We start from the raw sequence: 25,010 nt of genomic DNA, 5'->3' as shown, positions 1-25,010 counted from the left end.
CATCTGTCAAATTGACTTTCAGGAAAGTTGTACCGGTTTATACTCCCACTGCCCATGGGTGAGGTGCCTGTCCTACCTCTGCCTCAGTATCTCTGAGGATGATCATCACAGACATTTTTGCTGATCTCAAAGGAAAAAGGAGCCCTACACTGCTGTTTTAGTTTTGATTTGATTATTAGTGAGTTTTAACATATTTTCACGTAATTCTTAGCAATTTATATTTCCTTTTCAGTCATTACCTCTTTGTGTTCTTTAACCATTGGGAGTTCTTTGGTAAAGTAATTTAGATGTATACATAATGATATCCCATTATTTTTCCTTATAATCTATTTTCACGTAAGTTGGGCAAATTATTTCCTTTTAGAACTTTCTAAAGAAAACTTCATGAGTCAATAAAGTAAAATAAACTCTTAAACCCGTCACACCAGTATATAATATGTTGGAAATAATTATGGAATGACTAATTTTTTTCAAATAAATCATACATTAAACATTTTACCGAAGAAAGATGCTTTTTTAGTCCTGGCTCTGCCTCAAACCACAATTTTTACCTTAAACAAGACAAAATTTCAGTGAGTCTCGGTTTGTTTCTCTGCAAAATAAGATGCATAATCTTTAGCAAACTTTTCAACTTCAAAACTAGGCATCCTTGTGTCTACATAAAACAATACACAGCACCACCTAGAGGTAAAGGAAACACTTTTACACATTTTACCCTTAGATCACGAATCCGTAGTCTTTAGCAAAATATCAAGTTGATAAATTTTTTCTTAGCAGAAGTTGCCTGAGTAAATGTATCAGAGTTTTAATAGTTTCTGTTAGATAGGATAAAACTTTTTTAACGAATCTGTCATAGCATCTGCAAAAGTTCTTAGCTCCTATATAAATCTAGCTCGTTTTTTCCTACCATCACTTTCTTAGATCAACCATTTTCTTTGGCATTGCTTGAGAAAAGCAATGACACTGTCTTAAGTCTGACTCTAAGGACCACAGATGTCATGATTGCTTAATAACATGATATGTTGAAGAATACAGTGTCTATTGGGTATACCAGATGCATTCTTTACTCTTTGGGGCTTTGTGGACTTGATGAAAACCATGGTCAAAACCAATTTCTCTATGATTAGTCACACAACGTCACTCAAGCCTGACTTCAATTTCGGGGAAAGGAATGCCTGAGTCGGAAATGCGGGTAGCATCAGAAAGTCCCAGTGGTGGGGCCCTAAATCTACTTGGACTTTTAACCTATAAAAAGGTTTGAAGTCTATGGATGTCCAGTTGCTGTTAACATCTAGATTATTACAACAGTTTTGTTTCCATGCTGATGTTAGCAAGAAACATCGAAGGGGGTCTTTATAACCCCCTTTGAACCTCACTATTTTAATTTCTACTTTCTAATTTGTTCCAATTGTGTTCTTCAGCTTCATCGGGTTTTACCTTCCAGTTAAATTGTAAGCACCTGGTGAATCTTCATCTTCCGATCATCTTGGATCCACCCCCACCCCCAGGTGTGCTATAATGAGAAGGTTTGCGTGGACTGTGCAAGTGACAGTGCCTTGCCAGTGACTATGAAGACACAATTCCTCTGGCAAAAGTGCATGTACAAGGTAAACAGAGTTCAGACAAATAGAAGTTAAACAATTGTGGTGACAAAGTTCAGAAGAGTGTTGCCTCAGACCTGAGTTTACCCTGGATTGATGTAACTTAAGATTTAAAAGAAAAACAACCAAATCCTTTCTGAAGCTGTCCTAAATTTGTATGGTCTCCAATTTATCACTCATATTTTGGGGAATAGATTCCCTTTGGGAATTGCATAATCACAAATTGTTCTGAACAGGGAAGAGAAAAAAGAACCAAAAGTTTTTCCCAATTTTTTATTCTGAAAGTTTTCAAACATCTGGGAAGTTCAAAGAACAGTACAATGAACACCCACAAACCTACCACCTACATTTAACCCTTGTTAACCTTCTTTTTATGTATCTGTATTTATTTCTGAAACACCGGAACTACGCTGCAGCTATAACAACACGTCATCGCTCAATACTTCCTCAAGCATCAGGTGAGAACGGTGTTCTCCTTCATAACCAATGTTGTCGCCACACCTGAGAAAATTAATGACAACACTCTAATATCTAATATCCACTTGAAACCCAAATGTCCGTAATTGTCCCAAGGATGTCCTTTATAGTTGTTTTCTTTTAAATGAAGATCTAATCAAGATTTACACATTGCATATGGTTTATGTCGTCTTTGAAGCACTCATTTATTGAGCACTTACTGTGTCCCAGGTCACACAGGCCTTCCTATTTAATTTCACAAGAATATAGAGATAGTTTTCGTTGTTTTGTAAAATGGAGATAACGTCCTTACTCTGAATACTCTGATGTATTTTAGTTATTCTCCATTATATTCACAGAATCTAGCACAAGCCTTGAACACGCTAGGTACTGATATAAAGCTGGAAATAAATGAAACATGGCGTGCTTGTCCATTCTGACGGAAAAACTATAATAGAAACATGATGGTAAATTATAACTGGCTGTGATAATACACAGAGGTAGAGGTGACCTCTCCTCCACAGCGCCTCCTCTTCCAGGCACTTTGGCAGAAATGTTCGAGCAGTTCACTGCGGCTGCCTGAAGCAGCCTGCTGCAGGATAATAAGCACAGTCCTTGCCAGTTTTCAGCTATTCAGTATACCCATTTTTTGTTTTAATACTAAAAATGGTTTTTAATCTAACATCAAGGAGGAAAAGAGTTTCATCAGGCTACAGAGTAGATCAAATTCGGACACAAATAAATTAAAGGGAGCCAATAGCAAATATCAGGGTTAGCATCCAGGCAGTTTCTTTTCTCTTTTTTGGGTCGCAGGATTTTGAGAACCCAGATTCACATAAAGATATAGATACAAATAGCAATAATATTTTAATCTTTGTGAGTTATGGAAGGCTAATCCCCAACAAGATAGATGCAGAATATTGCAAAAGAGGTGACAGAGTAAACCAATTCAGCCTAATTTTGGTAAACATTTTGATAAGTATTATCTGGCAAGAAGGTATGCCATTTATCAGGCTGAAGTGTGCTCTGAGTCTTTGTCAGTGTCTTTTAGAATCTAAGAGACATATTTGTCAAAGAACTGTTTTAGAAAAGATGACTGATGATGATGATTTTAACCATGAATACTGTAATTTCTATGACAAGTAAGCGAAGAATCTGAAATAACTCATAGTTTCCATGATGAATACTGGCTCCAGCAATCTTGTACAGAAATGTCTAGCTCCACCCTCCAGTTAGTTGAATCTGCTAAATAAGCCAACTTTGATAGTCACCCACCAGCATTTAAGGTGAACAATGGAGTCCTTCACCTTATTTAGATTTTTAGCTTGTTGTGATATCTTTTTGGTTCTCTATGAAGGGAAGTAATTTACCTGAATTCAAAGAAATTCTTGCCAGTACCTTCCCCAGAGCCAGTATACATCTATCCCAAAGAGGAATTTTTCAGTTACTTCTTTTTTTGTTTTTTTTAAGATTTTATTTTTCCTTTTTCTCCCCAAAGACCCTCAGTACATAGTTGTGTCTTTTTAGTTGTGGGTCCTTCTAGTTGTGGCATGTGGGATGCCACCTTAGCATGGCCTGATGAGTGGTGCCATGTCCCTGCCCAGGATCCCAACCAGGGAAACCCTGGGCCCCCACAAGGGGAGTGCGCGAACTTAACCACTCAGCGATCAGGCCAGCCCCAAGCATTTTTCAAATTAACATGTCTTCAGAAAAATTTGAAATATAGAGAACAAAGACCAGTAAAGGATCATATTTCATTAATAATCATGTAGAAGGTACTTAGTATTTTTTAGTAAAGCATTGTACCCAACAAAAAAATAACTACTTTCCTTTTAATAAACTAGAATATAAATGTCATGAGAAGAGAGATTTTGTCTATTGGATCGTTACTACATCCATATCGCTAGCATATCGTAGGCATACAATAATATTTACTAAGTGCATATGTTGACTGTTCAACTCCTGAGGCAGCTGGCAGGCTCGGGAGACAACAGTCCATCAGCAGAGCACCCGTCTAAGCAGCGCCGCACAGCGGGTGCTTTCTGATCAATACGGCTGCAGCCCACGGCATCCCCAACAACTGAGTAGAGACAACACTCGGAACGGACGCCAACAGGACCTGAAGGCACAAGCAAAATGAAAAAAGCAGGCGGCTCACACTCTCGGCCTGCACACTCTGCCACACCACTGCTCCTCTCTCACTTATGGGACTGTGGGGCGCACCCTGTGACCAGAGCTGAGGCTGGGAAAACCCAGACGTGGGGCTGGCCCCATGGCTAAGTGGTTAAGTTCATGCACTCTGCTTCAGTGGCCCAGAGTTTCCCTGGTTTGGGTCCTGGGTGCAGACCTAGCACAGCGATCAGGCCATGCTGAGGCAGCGTCCCACGTAGCACAACCAGAAGTACTCACAACTAGAGTATACAACCATGTGGGGGGGGGGGCGGGCTTTGGGGAGGAGGGGAAGGAGGGGAAGGGAAAAGGGGGAGGAAGGGGAGGAGGAGGAGAAGAAGAAGAAGAAAAAAAGGATTTGCAACAGATGTTAGCTCAGGTGCCAATCTAAAAAGAAAAAGAGAGAGAGAGACCCCAGACCTACTAGGTGGAAGGATTTGTTGTACCCGATATTAGGAATTATTTCCAAGCCTTAATAACTAATACTGATTTCTGGTATAAGAATAGATAAATAGACAAACTGAGCAAAATAGACAGCTTAGAAACAGGCTTATATTTAGATGGATAGTTGATATATGGCAAAGGTGACATTACAAATCAATGTGAAAAGGATGGAATAATCAAAAAACGGTATTGGGACAATAGGATATCCACACTGTAATAAATTTAGATCTGCACCTCGCACCTAAACACAAATTAATCCTAGTTGAATTAAGGACCAAACAATGAAAAAAATCACTTTAAAACTCTTAGAAGGACCCATGCTACAACATGGATGAAATTTGAAGACATTATGCAAAATGAAATAAGCCAATCACAAAGGACAAATACTGTATGAATGCACTCATATGAGGTACCTACAGTAGTCAAACTCATAGAGAAAGGAAGTAGAATGGGAGAAGGAGAGAGGAAATGGGAGTTAGTCTTTAATGGGTACAGAGTTTCAATTTTGTAAGATGAAAAAAGTTCTGGAGATGGATGGTGGTGCTGGTTGCACAACAATGTGAATGTAGTTAATGCCACTAAACTGTACACTTAAAAATGGTGAAAATGGTAAATTTTATGTTATGTATATTTTACCACAATTAAAAAAAAACTCCTTGAAGAAAATGTAGACAATGTCTTCCACTTCAGTAATATGGCACACACAGCTATTCAGACAGTCCCTCCTACTGATAACTAAAAATGCTTAATAAACATTTAAAATATTCTTTAAAATGCCACCTGATGATTCTGGACACCTCAAGTTACAGTTTTAAAATGGCTCTGGATTGGTAGAATTCTGAGCACCTGGTAGAAATATGTATAATACTCTTTGAAGGAATTCACCTTCATTGGAGACCTCACAGAATCACCACACGTAATTTTCAGGGAAATGAGCAGCTTATAGTAAAAAAAAAAAAAAAAACAAAAACAAGCACTCAAGAAACAAGGCACCATGATAAGAATCAGCAGAAGCAACAGACAGCAGCAGAAAAGGATTCACAAAAATTGTTATAAACCAAAGGAGTAGTCTGTATAGTCTGAGATGTAAAAAAGAAGTGGTAAATTTATTGGTATAAAATAATAATAATGACTTCCGGACCAAAATTTGAAAAAATGTAATTAAAATACATGGCAACAATAACATAAATCAGGAGGAAAAGAAAATGGAGTTAAAGTGTTCTACGGTTCTTAGGTTATACCAGAGGTAAAAGTATTGCTTAGCTTAGGACTCTGATAAGTCAATACACATGTTGAAATTTCTACTAACCACTAAAGAATAGAAACTGTACTATAACTTCCAAATAAAGGGAAAAACAGAGGGATTATTCAAAAAACCTCAATCAATCCAAAAGAATTCAATAAGGAGAAAAAAGAAATTAGACAAATAGAAATCACAAAATAAAATGACATATTTTGAAATAAACTATTCAAAGAGACTTATGCACCCTTATGTTCATTGCAGCATTATTCACCATAGCCAAGATGTGGAAGCAACCCAAATGGCCGTCAATTGATGATTGGATATAGAAGATGTGGTAAATATATACAATGGAATACTACTCAGCCATAAAAAAGACAAAATTGTCACATTCACAACAACATGGATGGACCTTGAGGGTATTATGCTAAGCAAAATAAGCCAGACAGAGAAAGACAAACACTGTATGATTTCTCTCATATGTGGAAGATCAATAAATACAAGGACAAAGAGAACAGATTAGTGGTTGCCAGAGGGGAAGGGGGTTGGGGGTGGGCACAAGGGGTAAAAGGACACATATATGTGGTAACTGACAAATAACATTGTACAACTGAAATTGCACAATGTTATAAACTATTATGACATTAATAAAATTTTTAAAAAGGTATATTTAAACCTAAACATATGAGAAATGCTATTAAATGATAATAGACCAAATGCTCCGTTAAAAGGTAAGATTGCCAGGGGCTGGTCCCGTGGCTGAGTGGTTAAGTTCGCGTGCTCCGCTGCAGGCGGCCCAGTGTTTCGTTGGTTCGAATCCTGGGCGCGGACATGGCACTGCTCATCAAACCACACTGAGGCAGCGTCCCACATACCACAACTAGAAGGACCTACAACGAAGAATATACAACTATGTACCGGGGGCTTTGGGGAGAAAAAGGAAAAAAAAAATAAAATCTTTAAAAAAAATTTAAAAAAAAAAAAAAGGTAAGATTGCCAGACTAGACAAAATTTAAAAATCCAGTGATAGTCTCTTTGAAAGAAAGACATCCAAAACATAAGGCAGATAGGAAAGTTTACAGTAAAAGGATGGTGAATACATATATAATCCACATGCCAACCAAAAGGCAGCATATTAGTAAGAGGCAAAACAAACTTTAAGGCAAAAAGCGCTGCTAGAGATAAAGAGGTTCAAAATTTTCACAAAGAAAATTCCAGTCCTAGATGGCCTACCAGGTAAGTTCTATCAAATATTCAAGAAATAAATAATTCCAAAATGTTTTGTTACTGGACCAAACATGGTTCCCTTCTGGGGAGCTAAATCAAACTGCACCAGAAGTAGTTGTTTCAGAAAGTAGAATTTTTATTTGCAGCATGCCAAAAAGAAAATGGAGACCATAGGGAATAGTTTCACAAAGCTATGGCCCCCTGAGCACAGGGAAGTGGGTATCTTTATTTGGGGTAAGGAACGAATATTCAAAGGGGGAAGTTTCATCATAACAGCTACATGTTAGGTGGACAAAAGCTTGCACATGTGTGGTTTGAAATCATGCTTCTACATACATCGCATGACCTAAAAATGGCTGCTTTGCCTCTCCTAGACGAAGGTAATTTACAATGTTAACGAGGGCAGGTTACTGTAGAACAACTCTCTGCCTATCTGTGCAGGTCTCGGTCTTGTGGTTGTGGTCTGGGCCGGCCTGATCCATTTCAGAGTGACTGGGTCCAGGGTGGTTGCTGCTTAGAGCTTCTTCCTGGAACATAGCTGAAAACCACAAAAGCTCAAGGCCCCAAGTAGTTAGATAAAGGAACACCTGTACCTTTCAAGAAGACAAGAGAATTAGGTCAAACACAAAGGTCAGAGTTTAGGCAGGACAAGAGAAACAGGTTAGGGTCTATGTCTGGAGACAGTTTCAGGGCTAGTGTAACATATAAGTGAGAACCTTATAGGAAGAGTAAGAGAAAGGACAATTACAGGACAATCACATTCACAAACTTAGATGCAAAAGTCCTTAGCAAAATAATACCAAATCAAATCAAGCGATGTATAGAAAGAAAAATCTAACATGACCAAGTTGGGTTTACTTCAGATAAGGAAAAAAAAATCAAACAACGTAATTTGCTAAGTTAACAGATTAAGGTGAAAAATCATATAAATATCTCAATAGATGCAGAAAAAGCATTTGATAAAATTCAACATCTATTTATGACTTTAAACAATCTTAGCTAACTAGAAATAGAAAGGAATATCTATTCAATAATGCATTGGAGCTCTTAAACAGTGAAGTAGAGCAAGAAAGAAAAATATGTATAAGGATTAGAGTTAAAGAAACAAAACTAACATTATTTATTATTTGAAAATGATATCTAAGTAATTCAAAATAATTAATACTTTACTGGATAGAAAAATTGATATACAAAGTTACTGGTTAGAAAAATCAATATACAAAATTTTTTTTTCCTTTACCCTAGCAGCTGGTAGGTAGAAAATAAAAATTTTAAAAGGATGCCATTTGTAATGGCATAAAAGTATGAAGACGGGAATAAATCTAACACTAAATGTTAGATTCTATGGAGAAAATTTTAAAATTTTATTTAAAAGATCAAAGAAGAGGTAAACAAATATACAGGGATTGCAAGATTCACTGTTGTAAAGATGTTGATCTACTGATCATAAAAAAGTAACTGGTACAGAACTTGCTCTGCCACAGTACACAACCAGGAACCTTGGCAAAAGATATGAGACAACTGTTTTCAGACACTGTGACAACAGACAGGGAAAGACTCATCTCCGAGAGAAGGAAAACAAATAAAACCAGCCTTACAATTGCCCCAGTTTGCTACCTGGTGGCAATTTTGAGATTACAGCACAAGGAAGGATAACTTAAGGCACAGTGGTCTCACTAAATTGAGGAGATAGAGATTGGATCTTTTGGAGGGGAGAGAGCTGGAATTTGTGGGGCAAAGTGCTAGTGAGGAGGGAGCTGGACAGAGAAAGAGCTTCCGAAAACTGCACAGGGGTCATCTTGAGTCTTTGGCTGAGCACCAACCTCTACATGCACAGAATGAAACTCCACAAAGCTGGGCAAAGAGCAACTCCTGGGGATCCTAAGGTGCACAACTCTCAGGGCACACAGAGGGCTAGGAGATGTTCAAATTCTACCCAACCAGAGGACAGAGACCTCACTGAGCCACAGGCAATTAACAGAAACCCCAGAGGGGCCGAGGTTTAGAATTAAAGCTAAACTAGCCAGAGAGTGAAGGCCAATCCAGACACACTCTAACAAAGCTGCAAATAGTCCTCAAAAGTATCAAATTGATCCACAGCTAACTTAACTACTAACCTCTGTGCCAGAACAAACTGCAAAACTCTTTGGAAAAAGACAACAAATGCAAAAATATAATATATAATGTTCATATACACATGATATATACACGCATATATTATATATACATGCACGCATACATTTTATCCACATATATATATATATAGTTCCAGCCCCTTTTGCTTTGACTTAACTTCAGCGCTAATGCTACCAGATTTCCTGATAAGTGATCACTTCATGTACATAAAATTGTCTTCTCTCCCTGTTTCACAGTCAAACAACAACATAAATAATAGCAAGTATGAAAAAGGATATTCTAATTTTGCTTATTCATGTGTATCAAGCCCTTTAGGAGTAAAAAAAGCTAAACGTTTTTCTTCCTGTCTTCTCTTTGGCTCTACCTCTCCTCACGCAGTCTCATCACCCGCGGTTCGCATCCAGTGGTGTGCTGGAACTGGCTCCTGCCAGCTCAAGAGAGCCAATGTCTAGTATCCAGGAATTTGCATCCAATCGCTAAACTGTAGGTAGCTTGAAATCAGCCATTTCATTGAGAATAGTTACACTACAGAAATTGAGAAGGAGCACGAATCAGGGCTTTATCTCAGCATGCTGATGTGCTAGTACACGGCTGTGTGTGTCCCCTAGAGTCAGCACACCACAGCCTCAGGCCAGATCTGGCCTGCTACCTCCTGTTGTAAACAAAACTTTAAACCTAAAATATTGACTGTCGGGCTCTTTACCGCAAAAGAAATGGCAAACAAAGCTATGTTGAAGCAGAGGTAATAGCCGGACATGCCAAATAAAAATAAATGATAGTTTGAACAGAATTCATCAGAAAGTTTCATCTTGGAAAAGTTCTTTTTACACATTCTTATATGCATAAAGACTAAAATCTTATAGCCATTTATTTTTTTTATAGTCTGAGACAACTAGCAACAGTATACATTTGGTAAAATAACCTCCAAAGGGCCGGCCCCATGGCAGAGTGGTTAAGTTTGCGGGCTCTGCTTGGGTGGCCCAGGGTTTCGACGGTTCGGATCCTGGGCGTGGACATGGCACCGCTCGTCAGGCCATGTTGAGGCGGCATCCCACATGCCACAACTAGAAGGATCCACAGCTAGAATATACAACTATGTAGTGGGGGGATTTGGGAGGAAAAAGCAAAAAAAAAAAAAAAGATTGGCAACAGTTAGCTCAGGTGCCAATCTTTAAAAAAAAAAAAACCTCAGAAAATACCATCGTCAAATATAACTCTGCCATTTCTGGTTTATCTAAGCAGTTTTATATAGACATTTAACATTCTCTAATAATGTCCACCCAGTGATGGTGCCATTCTCCGGTTTTCTTACTTCAAAGGTCCTACCAAGCAGGTCATGCATAGTTTTCCTTTGCTTTTTAATTTGTGTTAACATTTATACAAGAGAAGATTTAGCATAAAAAATGAAATTCCCTGTGTCTTTTGAAAATTCAAAAGATCTGGTAACGTCAGGTCTACATTCCTGTGACAAGATGCAGCCACTCACTTTGGAAGGGACATGCAAAGTTCCAAGGTACTCATCACTCCCTATTAATTTCTGACACACACGAAAACATGCCCAATTCACTTATTTATATTTCCTGTCTCTCCACCACCTCTCCCATCCCCAAGGCGACTGTTCTTCTCGACTTCTCAGTCTCCTTTGCAAGTTCTCTTCCATCTCTTAAATGGTAGTGCTTCCTAGGGTCTCATTTTTGGCTTTCTTCTCATCTCCTTCTATAATTCTCACTGGACAACCTCATCGATACCCACAACCTGAAGTTGAACTACGAATCTCAGTGATAAGGATTAAGAGCACAGACAGCAATCTCACACTGGTAGGAACCTCCAAGAATATTCAGAATCTTTTTCCTCTAGCCCTTACCTCGTATCGGAACCCTTGTTCCATATGTCTATCTGTAGACATTTCCCAGTAGCTAAGACAACATGCCCCACACTCAACTATTATCTTCTTCCCAAAATCAGTTCTTCATGGTTCCCTCACATTGTTTAATGGCACCATAAACCACTCAGTTATCTACCACAGACTTTTGGGATTCACCCTAGACTCTTCCCTCATGTTCATATCCATATCCAATTTTTACTATCAATTCTATTCCATTAATATATGTCTCAAAATTCCCTTTTTCATTTCCATTTGAATTGTTTAGTTCAGACACATCTCATCTGCATGTAGAACTATAACCATAATTTCTTAAGTTGTCTCCAAGCTTCTTGTTTTGACTCTGTCCAATTCGTTCATTCCGCATGTTGCCGGCAGTGCAAGCTTTCTAAGAGTGCAAATCCGATCATGACCTTCCCCTGCTTAAACTCCTGCAGTGGTTCCCCACCACTTATAGCATTCAGTCTGTTCCTCTGTATGAAATATAGGATTCTCTGTGATCTAACTTCTGACCATCTTTACAGCTTCATTACACACCACCCTCCCACACGTACCCATGCACTTCAAATACCCTGCACAATTTGCAGTTACTGAGTCATGACATTTTTCACCTTCATCTTTGCACATGTTTTTCTGCCTGGAATGGATTTTTTTTCCTTCTCCCATCTGCTTTTTAAAGTCCTTCATAGACTTCAAACTCAGTTCAACGTCAGATCCTCCAGGAAGATTTCTGTCATATTTAGTAAAGTGTCTCCTTGTTCCCAACTCTTCCGGTAAACTTTCCACACCGTTCTAAATAATCGTCAGTATGTTAGTAGAGGGAGACAGACAAGTCTATGGCACTGTTTTTCCATCAATGGAGATGAGTAACTATGCCAGCTCCACTCTCTTATCTGATGTATATGTCAAGATTTCTTAAATAGGGGTCCTCAAATCCCTAACTTGTTTTTAAAACAGTTGTTTATCACTTATAAACTACTCATTTCTCATAATTCACAATTAAAGCATTTTTATATAAAAAGCCTTTTAGCTTATTAAGTCAAAATTTCTCTGCTGACATATTCTTAGAGAAGTATAAGACGTGTTTACAGGAACTCTGTTCATTTCTCAAGTCTGAAAAACACTGTTCTAAATAGCTGGCTGAGATATGTATAACCATATCAGTTTTCCTCTATGAAAATCTAAGTGACCAGTACAAAAGAAAACCCACAATATTGACCTCGTTCGTGATCACTACAGTAGTCACTGTGTATTACTCACAACTACCTTTCAGGTACTTTAGCGGTCAGCATTAACAAAATTGACACCTGAATGATGTATGTCTTGTAGACTAATGCTTCCTAGTTCAGAGATTGGAGATGTTTAGGAACAGAATGAAGAAGATATGTTTAAGAAATCAATCTGATTATCAACATTCTAATCTAAACTAACCCTATCAACTGCAAAATAGGATACAGCAACACAAATGAGAATTATATCACTGTATTTTTTCTTTTTGAGGAAGATTAGCCCTGAGGTAACATCTGCTGCCAATCCTCCTCTTTTTGCTGAGGAAGACTGGCCCTGAGCTAACATCTGTGCCCATCTTCCTCTACTTTATATGTGGGACGCCTACCACAGCATGGCTTGCCAAGCAGTGCCATGTCCACACTCGGGATCCAAACTGGAGAACCCCGGGCTGCTGAAGCAGAACGTGTGTACTTAACCGCTGTGCCACTGGGCCGGCCTGTATGTCACGGTATTTAAATGACAAGCTGGACAAGTGGGGAAAGACTGGAGATCTCCCTAGGAGAGAGAGAAAAACATTAGTTATAGACACAAGTTTCACCATTTGAGTGTGATCTCCACATAGGGTGGGGCCCTGGCCTTCCCTGTTATCTGCACTGTTGAAGTGGAAGCATATTTCCCTGCTCTATCCCTGGTAGTCAATGATAAAAAAAACGCAGACCATCCAGCTAACAAGAGGGCTGGGAGTAGGCGGTGGGTGAAGCACACGTAGGTGTTGCACCAAACTAGTTAGCTAACTAACTCACTAACCTGCCCCTACCTACCACACATGAGAAGTGGGCCTGGCTATCCCTTTGGAATATCTCCCTGTGGACAATGCCTCAACCAACAAAATTTTCTTTTTCATCTCTCTGCCTTATTTTTTTATTTTTAATTCTTTTTTGAAATCCCCTCTTCCTTCCTTTTCCCCAAAATTTAAAATCCAAGGCTATTCCCCATCTCCATTCCAATTTTCCCTTGCCTGGAAAAGAAGCAAGGGGTCATTCCTTAGGCAGATATTTACTGAGTGCACACTGTGAGCTAGACACTGTGACCAGGAAAGGCTTACTTCCTTTGTAAGGGTGGCGCTTGACCCAAAAAGTAAACAAATTAAATAATTATAAATTATGCAAAATACTATGAGGGAAATAAATAATAATGGGAAGGGGGCACTAATTTGGATAGGATGGCCAAGGTAGCTTTCTCTGAGGAAGTGATGTTTAAGCTGAGAGCTGAAAGATGAGAAGGAGCTAGATATGCAATGGATGCTGGAGAAGAATGTTCCAGGCAGAAGGAACAACTTGTTTAAAGGCAAGAAATATCTTGACAGAGAAACTGAGAAGTAAGTCTTGGCTGGAGCATAGTGAGAAAGAGGAGGAGGATGCAAGATGAGGATGTATTGGAGAGGACGGGTCTAGCTCATGTCAGGCCTTATGGGCCAAGATAAGAAGTTTGACTTTTGAGAGCCATGGGACACTATCAGAGAGTGGATTTTTTGGGGGGGAATGACATGATCTAATTTGTTTTAAGAGGATCACCCTTATAGCTGCGGAGAATGGATTGGAAGGGAACAAAAGTGAAACCTGACAGAACAGCTAGGTACATTGCTTTTCAACATGAATCTGCAGACAAATAACCTGGAGATCTTGTTAAAATGCAGTTTCTGGTGTGGCAGTCTGAGATCCTGCTTTTCTATTAAGCTCCCATGTGCTACTGATGCTGTTGGTCTATGGACCACACTTTGAGTAGCAAGTTGCTGGGAGATTGTGCAGCATCCAGGTCAGAGATGATAGTGATTCAGAAAAGGGTAATGGCAAGAAAGATGGAGGAAAGTAGGTGGATCCAAAATATATTTCATGCTGGATGGGGGATTAGGAACATTAAGATGGTTGCAACCTTCTCCCCGCTCCTGTTTTTTTGTTTTTTTAATGAGAATTCTCACACAGGGAGGATGAATTTTAGGTCAAAAACTCTCACTAGGGCTACAAAGACGTCCCATCCAAATGCTAGTGAAACTTCTGAACCTGACTATGCTAAAAGAGCATTTCTTCTCCCTAAACATGCGTTACAAAATCTTCTTCTATTAACATTTATTGGGATTGCCATTCCCAATCACCCTTCCTTGTTCATGGGATCCCCCTCAAACAAGTGGGAAGTATGAAATTAATAACAGTACTGTTAATAATAACAGTAGTTCTCAAAGTGTGGTCCCTAAACCAGCAGCATCAGCATCAAATGGGAATTTGTTAGAAATGAAAATTCTTGAACTCCACCTTACACCTACTGAATCAGAAAATCTGGGAGTGGGTTCCAGCAATCTGTGTTTTAATACACCCTCCAGATGATTCTGATGCTCGTCCAAGTTTAAGAACCACTGACTTAGAAAATATTAGTGTATATATTAGTGGACATTAATATCATGGATCCAGGATATTTCTGAGGGAATTCTTCAGGAAGATAAGAAAAAGATAGAACAACTTTAACCAAATTATAACACCTGGGACACAGAAAAATAAGCCATCTGAGCCTCTTAGACTACGTGCATGGCAGCTTTCACTACTACAGTTGGCCCCTCATGGGTGCCACTACTACAACAAAAAGCATAAAGTCGAAACGAAAAAGGAAGACCCGTCGTCTCTTTAAAATAAATTGCTTAATAATTTTCAACTTAAGTGGATATTTGATATCTGCTCTTTGTGCTCTCCTTCCTCCTAGCCATGATTATGAATTAGGGGCGTGAGGATGGAAGAATATGAGAATCACCTAAGGAGCTTTTTCAAAATATGCATCTCTCATCCCCTCCCCCTGAGATGTTGACGTAGGAGTGGACCTATGTCCTGAGAAATCTTCCTTGTGATTCCAAACTTCTTCCAGCCTCACTTCTCCCCACATCCCCAACGAACTATTTTAGCCTCTTGTCAATGCGGGAGGAAGTATCAGATCACCAAATTTATCTTCTATCCTCCAGTACTCATTAACTTGCGCCTACTGTGGCTTTGCACCATGCTGGGAGATATAGTCTCTGTCCTAAAGGATGTAATTTTCAACATAAAAGAAACAACCAGTTAAAAAGCATTAGACTAAATCAAGTACTATATTGTGTGACAGAGACTTTAGGACTATGAAATTTGGAGAAGAACAAGATCAAGGTTTCCCTCTCATTTTCACAACTTTATCTTCTCATCTTGGAATATGGGGGCCAGATGGCCTAAGCTGCCAAAAGGACTCACATTCCACTCATGCATAGGAACAAAAAACACAGAAGGGAAGAGTAACAGCAGTTACTTTAGGAAACACACCTCAAAATTACAGATGAGTTAGGGCCAAAGTAACCTACGAGAGAAAACAGAGAAGTCTTCTGATTAAGAGCCACCGTGGGCCTTGTGTGTATTTTCATGTTTCTCCATTCCTCTCCTGTTGCCTGATTCTTAGCCATTTTGCTTCTTGTTTATTCTTTCAGCAGTGGGCCAGAGGAAACAGTAAATAAACTTTAGTGTAATTTATCTTATACTCTTTAACAATAAAAGGTCTAGTGACAAGAAAATTTCAGTGTTGGCTAAGCTTTATGTGGGGATATGGATGTGAATTCCAAGATATGTTGTTAAGTGAAAAAAACAAAGGTGGGAACAGTGTGTATATATTCAATTTCTGTTAAAAGGGTGAAAATAATATTTATATTTATGCATAAATGTTTGGGGGAAGATACACAAGAAACTGGTAACATTAGTTGCCCCTGAAAAGAGGAATTGGGTGACTGGTGGACAGGGTAAAACGGAGAGTTTTCACTGGATACCCTTTTGTATTTCTTGAATTTTAAACCATGTGTTTGCATTACTTATTTCACAGATAAAAACATTTTTTTTCATATTTTTTCTTTCTTGATTTTTCTTTTATTCTACTGTCATTTTTTTTAAGATTTTATTTTTCCTTTTTTCTCCCCAAAGCCTCCGGGTACATAGTTGTATATTTTTAGTTGTAGGTTCTTCTAGTTGTGGCACGTGGGGCGCCACCACAGCATGGCCTGATGAGCAGTGCCATTTCTACACCCAGGATCCGAACCAGTGAAACCCTGGGCCTCCGAAGTGCAGCGCATGAACTTAACCACTAGGCCATGGGGCTGGTCCTGATAATAATATTTTTAAAACATATTGGCTAAGAAGAGATTGAGGAATCTCAATCCTTTCTTCTAGGAGGCGTCATGGTATAATAAAAAGAGCAGTTTTTGGAGTTAAAAAAAAAGACCTTGTTCTGAAACCTGATCTGCTACTTACTAGTTTTGTGACCTTGGCCAAGTTCCTTAAGTTAGCTGAATCTCAGTTTGGGGCATCAATAAAATCGGTATAACAAAAACTACTTTGTGAGGATTAGACCTTATATAAAATTGCCTTGTGCTTACTAAATGGTAGCTATTATTCTGTGGATTTCAATTACCCCTGCTATCCATTACCACCAATTACGTGTTGGATGTTGATTAAAGGGAACCTGAGATATGAATGAGGTCTAAGAGAGTCTTAATTTACAGATCTCAACTAACTACATGGGGGGGGGGGCGGGCAGCAATCATTCTTTTAAAAATCGTATTACAGTACTTTGTGGGTCTTCAGGTGCAAAAGCCCAAGGGCTTTTTAAGGCTTCTTAAGGACTATCTCAAAACAAGCCATCAATGGCATTTAATGATGGCCAACTCCATAAGGCAATTTCATATTGGTTGTCCCTCCCTCCCTGCTTCAACTCCCCTTTTCCTGCCATTTCTTGGAACTGCTGGTCCTAATAAAGTAATAGTACATAAGCCTTTTGCCTCAGGCCATGTATAGTTTCTGCAGAAACCCAAGCTTAGACCAGGGCCTGCCTAATTCTACTGAAGTGTCTGGAACTATGTAGCAGATACTATTGGTGCCTGCCCTTACACTCTCAGGCTTTAATATTAATAGGTCTCGCTTTCCTGAATGCCAGCATTTGCATCTCTTGCTCTGCTAGAGGGCTTTCTTTGCCACCCTCAACCAACATTTTCTCCCATTCTATGGGATGTCTTTTAATTTTCTTGACAGCATAGTTTGCCCCATAAGTTTTTAATTTTGATGAAGTCCAATTTATCAAATTTATTTATATTACTTGTCCCTTTTGGTGGTGTATCTAAGAAATCACTGTCTAACCCAAGGTCACTAAGATTTGCTCCCATGTTTTCTTTTAGTAGTTTTATAATTTTTTTTTCTAAAGATTGGCACCTGAGCTAACAACTGTTGCCAATCTTTTTTTTTTCTGCTTTTTCTTCCCAAATCCCCCCAGTACACAGTTGTATATTTTGTGGGTCCTTCTAGTTGTGCTACGTGGGATTCTGCTTCAGCATGGCCTAATGAGAAGTGCCATGTCCCCACCCAGGATCTGAACCGGTGAAACCCTGGGCTGTGGAAGCAGAGCACAGGAACTTAACCACTCAGCAACAGGGCCAGCTCCTTTATAATTTTTTTACCTTTAGGTCTATGATCCAATTTTAGTTAATTTTTGTGTATGGTTGAGGTAGGGGTCCAATTTCATGCTTTCATGTGTTGATATCCAGTTGTCTCAGCACCATTTGTTGAAAAGATTACTTTTCCCCACTAAATTGTTTTGGCACCCTTGTGGAAAATCAACTGACCATAAATGTAAGAGTTTATAACTGTATTCTCTATTTTATTCCATTGATGTATGTCTATCCTTACGACAGTACCATACTGTCTCGATTACTATAAATTTTGTAGTAAGGTTTGAAATTGGGAAGTGTGAGTTCTCCAACTTCGGTCTTCTTTTTCAAGATTGTTTTGGTTGTCATCTTTGCTTTTTGATTTTTACTTTTTGGATCTTGAGAAATCGTTTTGGACTCCAAAAGCCATAAAATATTTTTCCATATGGTTTTCTAAAAGTTTTATCATTTGCCCTTCTCATTTAGACGTTTGATCTATTTGGAATTTATTTTAGTGCATGGTGGGAGGTAGGGTCTAATGTTATGCTTTTGAATTGTATTAACACTGTTTTTTTCTAAAGTCCATTCTTTCTTCCACTGGTCCACAAAGCAAAACCTGTCACAAACCAAGTTTGCGTACATGTGGGGTTCTATTTGGGGATCCTATTCTGTTTCATTGGTCATTTTCTCTATCTCTAAACCAGGACCACACTTGCCTTAATTACTTTAGCTTTTTAATTAGGTAATCTGTAAGGCAAACCTCCCCACCTGTTCTTCATGAGTCTATTTTTGGCTCTTACATGTAAATTATAGACACAGTTTGACAAGTTACACACACACAAAAAAACAATTTCATTTGGATTTTTGGTTGGAATTTCATTGAATCTATGGATCCATTTGGGAAGAACTGATTAAAAAACAAACAGTATTGAGTCTTACAATCAATAAACATGATGTATCTCTTCATTTACTTAGTCTGGGCCACAGTGTTGCAGAGTTCCAGAGGTGTCTTTCTCACCCTGAGATCCATTTAGTTCTTCTCTCCTTTGTGCCACCTGTCTTTTTCTTGAGTGTAGAGAATGCTCTCAACACATCAAATTAAGAGTAATGTTAGCTGTGGTATTTGGTAGATAACCTTAATCTGATTGGAAAGGTCCTTTTTATTCCTTGTTTGTTAAGAAGGATTTTCTTTTTTTTTTTTAAAGATTGGCACCTGGGCTAACAACTGTTGCCAATCTTCTTCTTTTTTTTATTCTTTTCCCCAAAGCCCCCCAGTACATAGTGCTATGTCCTAGTTGTGAGTGCCTCTGGTTGTGCTATGTGGGACAACACCTCAGCATGGCCTGATGAGCGGTGCCATGTCCACACCCAGGATCCGAACAGGCAAAACCCTGGGCCGCCGGAGCACAGCGCCTAACTTAACCACTCAGCCACGGGGCTGGCCCCGGAAGCTTTTTTCAAAAATCATTCTGTGTTGAATTTTAACAAACATATTTTGTTTCAAATATTAAACTAATCCTGGATTTGTGAGATACACCCATCCTGGTAATGACATATTATCTCTTTTATATACTGTCAAATTCCATTTTCAAACTGAACTTATTTAGAATTTTCACATGAAGATTTTCACCATGTCATGATGGTTCTCTATTGTTTTAGTCAGGTTATACTGTTATATTGATATCAAGGTTATACTAGTTTTATAAGGAGAGTTGGGGAGTTAATCCTTTTTTTCTATTCTCTGATATAGTCAGTATAACATTGGAAGTGTATGTTCCTTGACTGGCAGAAGTGTGGGTCTGAAGTTTGCTTTGCAGGAAGATTTTAATTTACTGACAATTTATTTCATGGCCAGAGAACTACTATTTAGAGATACAATTTCTTCTTAAGACAGCTGTAGGAAATTATATTTTCTAAGACTATCAATTTTAGTCTACTTTTCAAAATTTTTAGCATAAATTTGTTCATAATATCTTATGTTTTTAATGTTGGAAGCATTTCTAGCTCGGTCCACCTTTTCATTCCTATTACTGTTTATTTGTGCATTCTCTTTTTTCTTGACCAAGCTTGTTAGAAATTTGCTACTTTTATTGTTCTTTTGCATTGACCTGTATAAATTTGTTTACTACGTCATTACCTTCTTCTCTTATTCTTACTGTTTCCTTCAGTAAGTGTTTTGTTTACTGTTTCTTTTCTAACAAGTTTTATGCTTTGAGCATTGATTTCTAGTCTCTCTCATTTCTAATCTAAGCATTTAAGACAATAAGTTTCCCTCTAAGCTGTTTATCAGTTTTTCAGTTATAGAATTTCCATTTAGTTCTGTTTTTCTAGTTTCCATTTCTCTGCCAAGATGCTCCGTCTATTCACTCACACTTTTAAAAGAAAACTTCATCTTTTCCTTTAGACCCTTGAACATACTTATAAAAGCTGCCTTAAAGTCCATGTCTACTTATTCCAACATCTAAGGTTGTCTCTGTCTCTACTATTTTGTCTCTTGATTAAGGGTCCCATTTCCCTGATTCTTGAGTCACTTGTCTAGTAATTTCTTGCTGTACGTGGAACTGTTTTGGATGCTACATTGTGAGGAACTGTATTATACTGTCTTTCTTTAAAGAGTGTGGAGTTTTATTCTGGAAGGTTGTTGATAACACTGACTTACCTTGATCCTATTCTGGCTTTGTCCTTACTCCTAGAACGTGGACCTTACTGGGGTTTCAGTTGAATGCCCAAGGTACTCAGTAAGATCTTTCCAGTCTGAATGGATTAGAATTCCACAATCTTCCAGCAGTGGTGTTTCCATTAAGCTCTCAGTCCCCCAACAGGCACTGCTGGTAGGCCTCACATGGTCTTGCCTTGCCTATGTGCAGCCAAGTACTTAGCCATAGTCCTGAAGATAACTTCCCCACACACCTTTGAGATTTCCTTCTTCACAGCTCTGTCATTTTGCGTATACTGAGCCACAAATTGCAGCCACCTCAGCAGCCCAAACTCTGATCTCTGCCTAGCAATACTGCTGCTCTGCACTTGGGTCCACCTTCCTCCAGCACACACCAGAAAGTGCCCTCATTCAGAATGGCAGGGTAAACATAAAGGCCACCTTATCTTTTTTTTTTTTTTTTTTTTTAAAGATTTTATTTTTTCCTTTTTCTCCCCAAAGCCCCCCGGTACATAGTTGTGTATTCCTCGCTCTGGGTTCCTCTAGTTGTGGCATGTGGGACGCCGCCTCAGCGTGGTCTGACGAGCAGTGCCATGTCCGCGCCCAGGATTCGAACCGACGAAACACTGGGCCGCCTGCAGCGGAGCACACGAACTTAACCACTCGGCCACGGGGCCAGCCCCAAGGCCACGTTATCTTAAGGATCATTGTCCTGTACTGTTGTCCATTGCCTGAAAACAGTCACTTTGTATATTTTGCTTTTATAGTTGTTGATAGCACAAGGCTAAGCCCAGTAGCAGTTAATCTACCGTGTCTAGAAGCAGCAATTTCCACCATTTTTTTTTTTTTTTTGAGGAAAATTAGCCCTGAGCAAACATCTGCCACCAATCCTCCTCTTTTTGCTGAGGAATATAGGCCCTGAGCTAACATCCATGCCCATCTTCCTCTACTTTATACATGGGATGCCAAGTGGTGCCATGTCTGCACCCGGGATCTGAACCAGTGAATCCTGGGCCACCGAAGCGGAACGTGCGCACTTAACCACTATGCCACTGGGCTGGCCCCTCCGTCATTTTTTAATACACAATATTTTTATCTTCGGTTTAAAGATTTCCAAATTTCCATTATTTTCTAATTGATTCATGAGTACGCTTAGGCTCCAAACACATCAACTTTTATAAATACTTTTTCAGTACATATTTTTTATTAAATTTAATTATTTCTTATTTAACCCACTGTGACCACAGAATGCAGTATGTATGATACCATTCTTTTGAAATTTGTTCAGACTTCCTTTATAACCCAATATATGGTCACAAATATTTTGCCAAATATTCCACTTGACAGAATGTGTATTCTGCAGTTTTTAGGTGGAGTGTTCTATGTGTGTCCATTGAAGCAAGTATATTAATGGCTTTGTTCAAATTTTCTATACTCTTTTATTTTTTTGTCTGCTTGATGTATCATTGAGAAGTGGGTGTTAAAATCTCTCATCGTGATTGTGGGATTTGTCTCTAATTCCTTGTTGTTCCTGGTGATTTGATCCTTTTATTCTACCTAGCGATCCTCTTCATCTTTAGTAAAGATCTTTGCTTTAATATTTCACTTTATCTGATATTAATAGGTTTATACTATCTTTCTTTTTGTTTAGTATTTACCTGATATATCTTTTCTATTCTTTTATTTTCAACTTTTTTATATTCTTAACGTTTAGCTACATCTTTTGTGAAGACAAAAATATTTGCAGACAATCAGTTCAATCCTATTTCATTACTGTGAAACAAGTGTCCCCCAGTAACATTTGGCAATAAGAGCTTGTAATAAAATATGCTCTTCCTTCATAGTAGTTTTCTTATTTTTTGTTCAGCTTTGGAAATTGGTATAACATAGGAAGATTAGAAGCTGGAGTGTAGAAAGTGACTGAGTATATGAGAACCCAATGGAGAAAAAAAAGGTAAAAGAAGTGAGGAAAATTCAAGCTGTGTGAGTGATCTTCAGATGAAATCAGACCTTACGTGAGAGATCTAAGGATGGGAGGAAACAAGAAGTTACGGTTTTAAAATTTACAAGAAAGAGGACACTTTAAACAGTACAGTTTAAACCTGGAACCAATACAATATCCAAGGCCTGGCCTAAAAGGATCTGAAATGCCCAAGAATAGGACTGTAAAAGATGACTGAAAGGATATAAATATCATCTAAAACTTAAAAAGCAAGATTTAGGGATCATATCATAAGCATGATTTGATGAGAATCTGTATTTGCATATCTATATGTAATCTGCACCCTGAGATTTTTGTATTCTAAATGGCTTATTGTGTATGTTGTGCCAGTCAACCAGGATTCACGATTCTCCTTCCCAAACCTTCTCTTCTTCCACTATTCCTTATTTAAATAAATGGCATCCACCTACTTGCTTAAGCCAGAAACCTGAAAATCATCCTGGATTTATCCTTCCCTCACAATCCAATCCTATTGATTCTGTCTCTTAAATATCTCTTGATCAGTCCACTTTTCCCTCTTCTTCTCTGCCAACATCCTAATTTGTTTCCTCTAATTGCCTCCTAACCGGTCTCTCCACATACATTATTTGTGTGCCATCTCTCCTCCATTCTGCACATAGTGCCTAGAATGATCCTACAAAAATGCAAGTGATCATGTCACTTCCCTGCTTAAACATATAAAACAATAAACAAAAAACTTCAGTGGCTTTCCATTACTCTCGGAGTGAAGACAAACCCTTAATCGGGCCTCCGAGATCTAGATGTTCTCTCTGTCTGCTGGAGCCATGTTGGCTTTCCTTTCAGTATTTCAAAACCCACTCAGTGCTGTTCCCTCTGCCTATACCACTTTTCCCTCTGCTCTTGCTTAGCCAACTTCTCCTCATTTTTCCTGTTTTAGCTTTGATAGCTCTAAACCCATCTGACTCCCAAAATAGGTTACATAATCCCCTGTTGAAAGCTCCCACAGCATCTTGTACTACTTCTGCATAAACTCAATGCATTTGTAAATACTTGTGTAATGTTGGTCTCCCCTGCTCTGTTACCAGTTCCATGAGGCCTGGAACTATGTCTTATTCCTCTTTGCTCCTGTCTTCCGATCTCTGGCATGTTGTTTGGCACACGACAGGATCTTCATATCTGGCAAATGATCAACTCACTATGAATGAATGAATGAATGAATGATTGAATAGAGAATTTGTGATATGACAGAGGAGTATAAAGCAGAGCTTTAGTCCTCAGGTAGAGATCTAAGGAAATTCTCCCTTCAGAGGAAGATTAACAATTAACATGGGAAACATTCTTTTTGAAGGAAACATGAATGATTCTTTTATTATTCTTTACTTTTCCCTTTGTTCAGGTTTTCGTCTGAAAGAACCAGGCTCAGGATTCTGGTATACTCAAAACACACCAGTAAAATGCAGAAGGAAGGAAATCTGTGTCTCCATTTTTCAGATGAGAAAACTGAAGTTCAGAGATCAAAATTACTGTTCATGGTCTCACAGCAGCTTGGTGACCTTTGAATTACGATAATGCCAGATGTTTTCTGTGTTTGATATTGAGGTATGGCCCCTATTCTGGAACTGTTTTTGTGATTCAATAAGGCCTATGATCAGAGAGTCTGATACTGGAAAATTAATCACTCCAAATCCTAAAAGTGTTTCCAACTGAATGTCAGCATAACGTAGTAATCCTTCCTTCCTGAGGTAAAGACGCTGTGCTCAAAATAGAGGTTTTGCCTCAGATAAAACAGATCATAACTAGGGTGAACTATATTATGGAAACAAAACTGTTTATACACCAGACTTCCAGGTTATGTGTGTCACAGAAGTGCAATTCTCCCTAAATTTGTAATTCTCTTTTCTTTGGCCACAGCTCTTCCAACAGAGCTTCCCAGCAGTGTCATGAATTTTCTTTTAAACATTATGTTCTAGTTGTGTGCCTAACACTGACAAATTCGTCTTTAACAAGAGTCTTCCTTACTGCTGCACCAGCCTGTCACCACTTCCTCTAAATGCAGGGTGGTTCTGAGTGAGTGACCTTTCAGAGACATTCCTCCTTGGTGTCTGGGCGTGACCTCGCAATCTAGCCAAATAAGTTTGAGAGAGTCCAGCAAACTCTTTGGGCTGAATGAGGCTGATTTCATCTTTTTGCTTCAGTCACAATCATCTAATTATTAAGACTCTTGGTCATCTTAAGGAAAAATTGAATTTACTCAACATGTTTGTACAATGTAGCCTAGTTCTATGGCAACAGAAAATAGATCACTGAAAGAACAAATTTTTTAGTGGAAGCATCATGGTAAGTATGTGACTAAGAAAGGTCTCTATTCAAATTATACCTCACATCTGGTCAATTACTTGAAAAAATACCTAAAATATTTTTGAACCAGCTCTCTAAAAATGCTCAAAACTTTTAAATTGCTTGTGGACATAATATTTTGTGCAGCTTTTTTTTTACATTGTCAACACAGCAAAATGCTATAAGAATTATT

Source organism: Equus caballus, chromosome 24 (assembly GCF_041296265.1).
Source record: "Equus caballus isolate H_3958 breed thoroughbred chromosome 24, TB-T2T, whole genome shotgun sequence".
NCBI classification, from domain to species: Eukaryota; Metazoa; Chordata; class Mammalia; order Perissodactyla; family Equidae; genus Equus; species Equus caballus.
The sequence above is the reverse complement of the archived record's forward strand: the minus strand, read 5'-3'. Positions refer to the sequence as shown.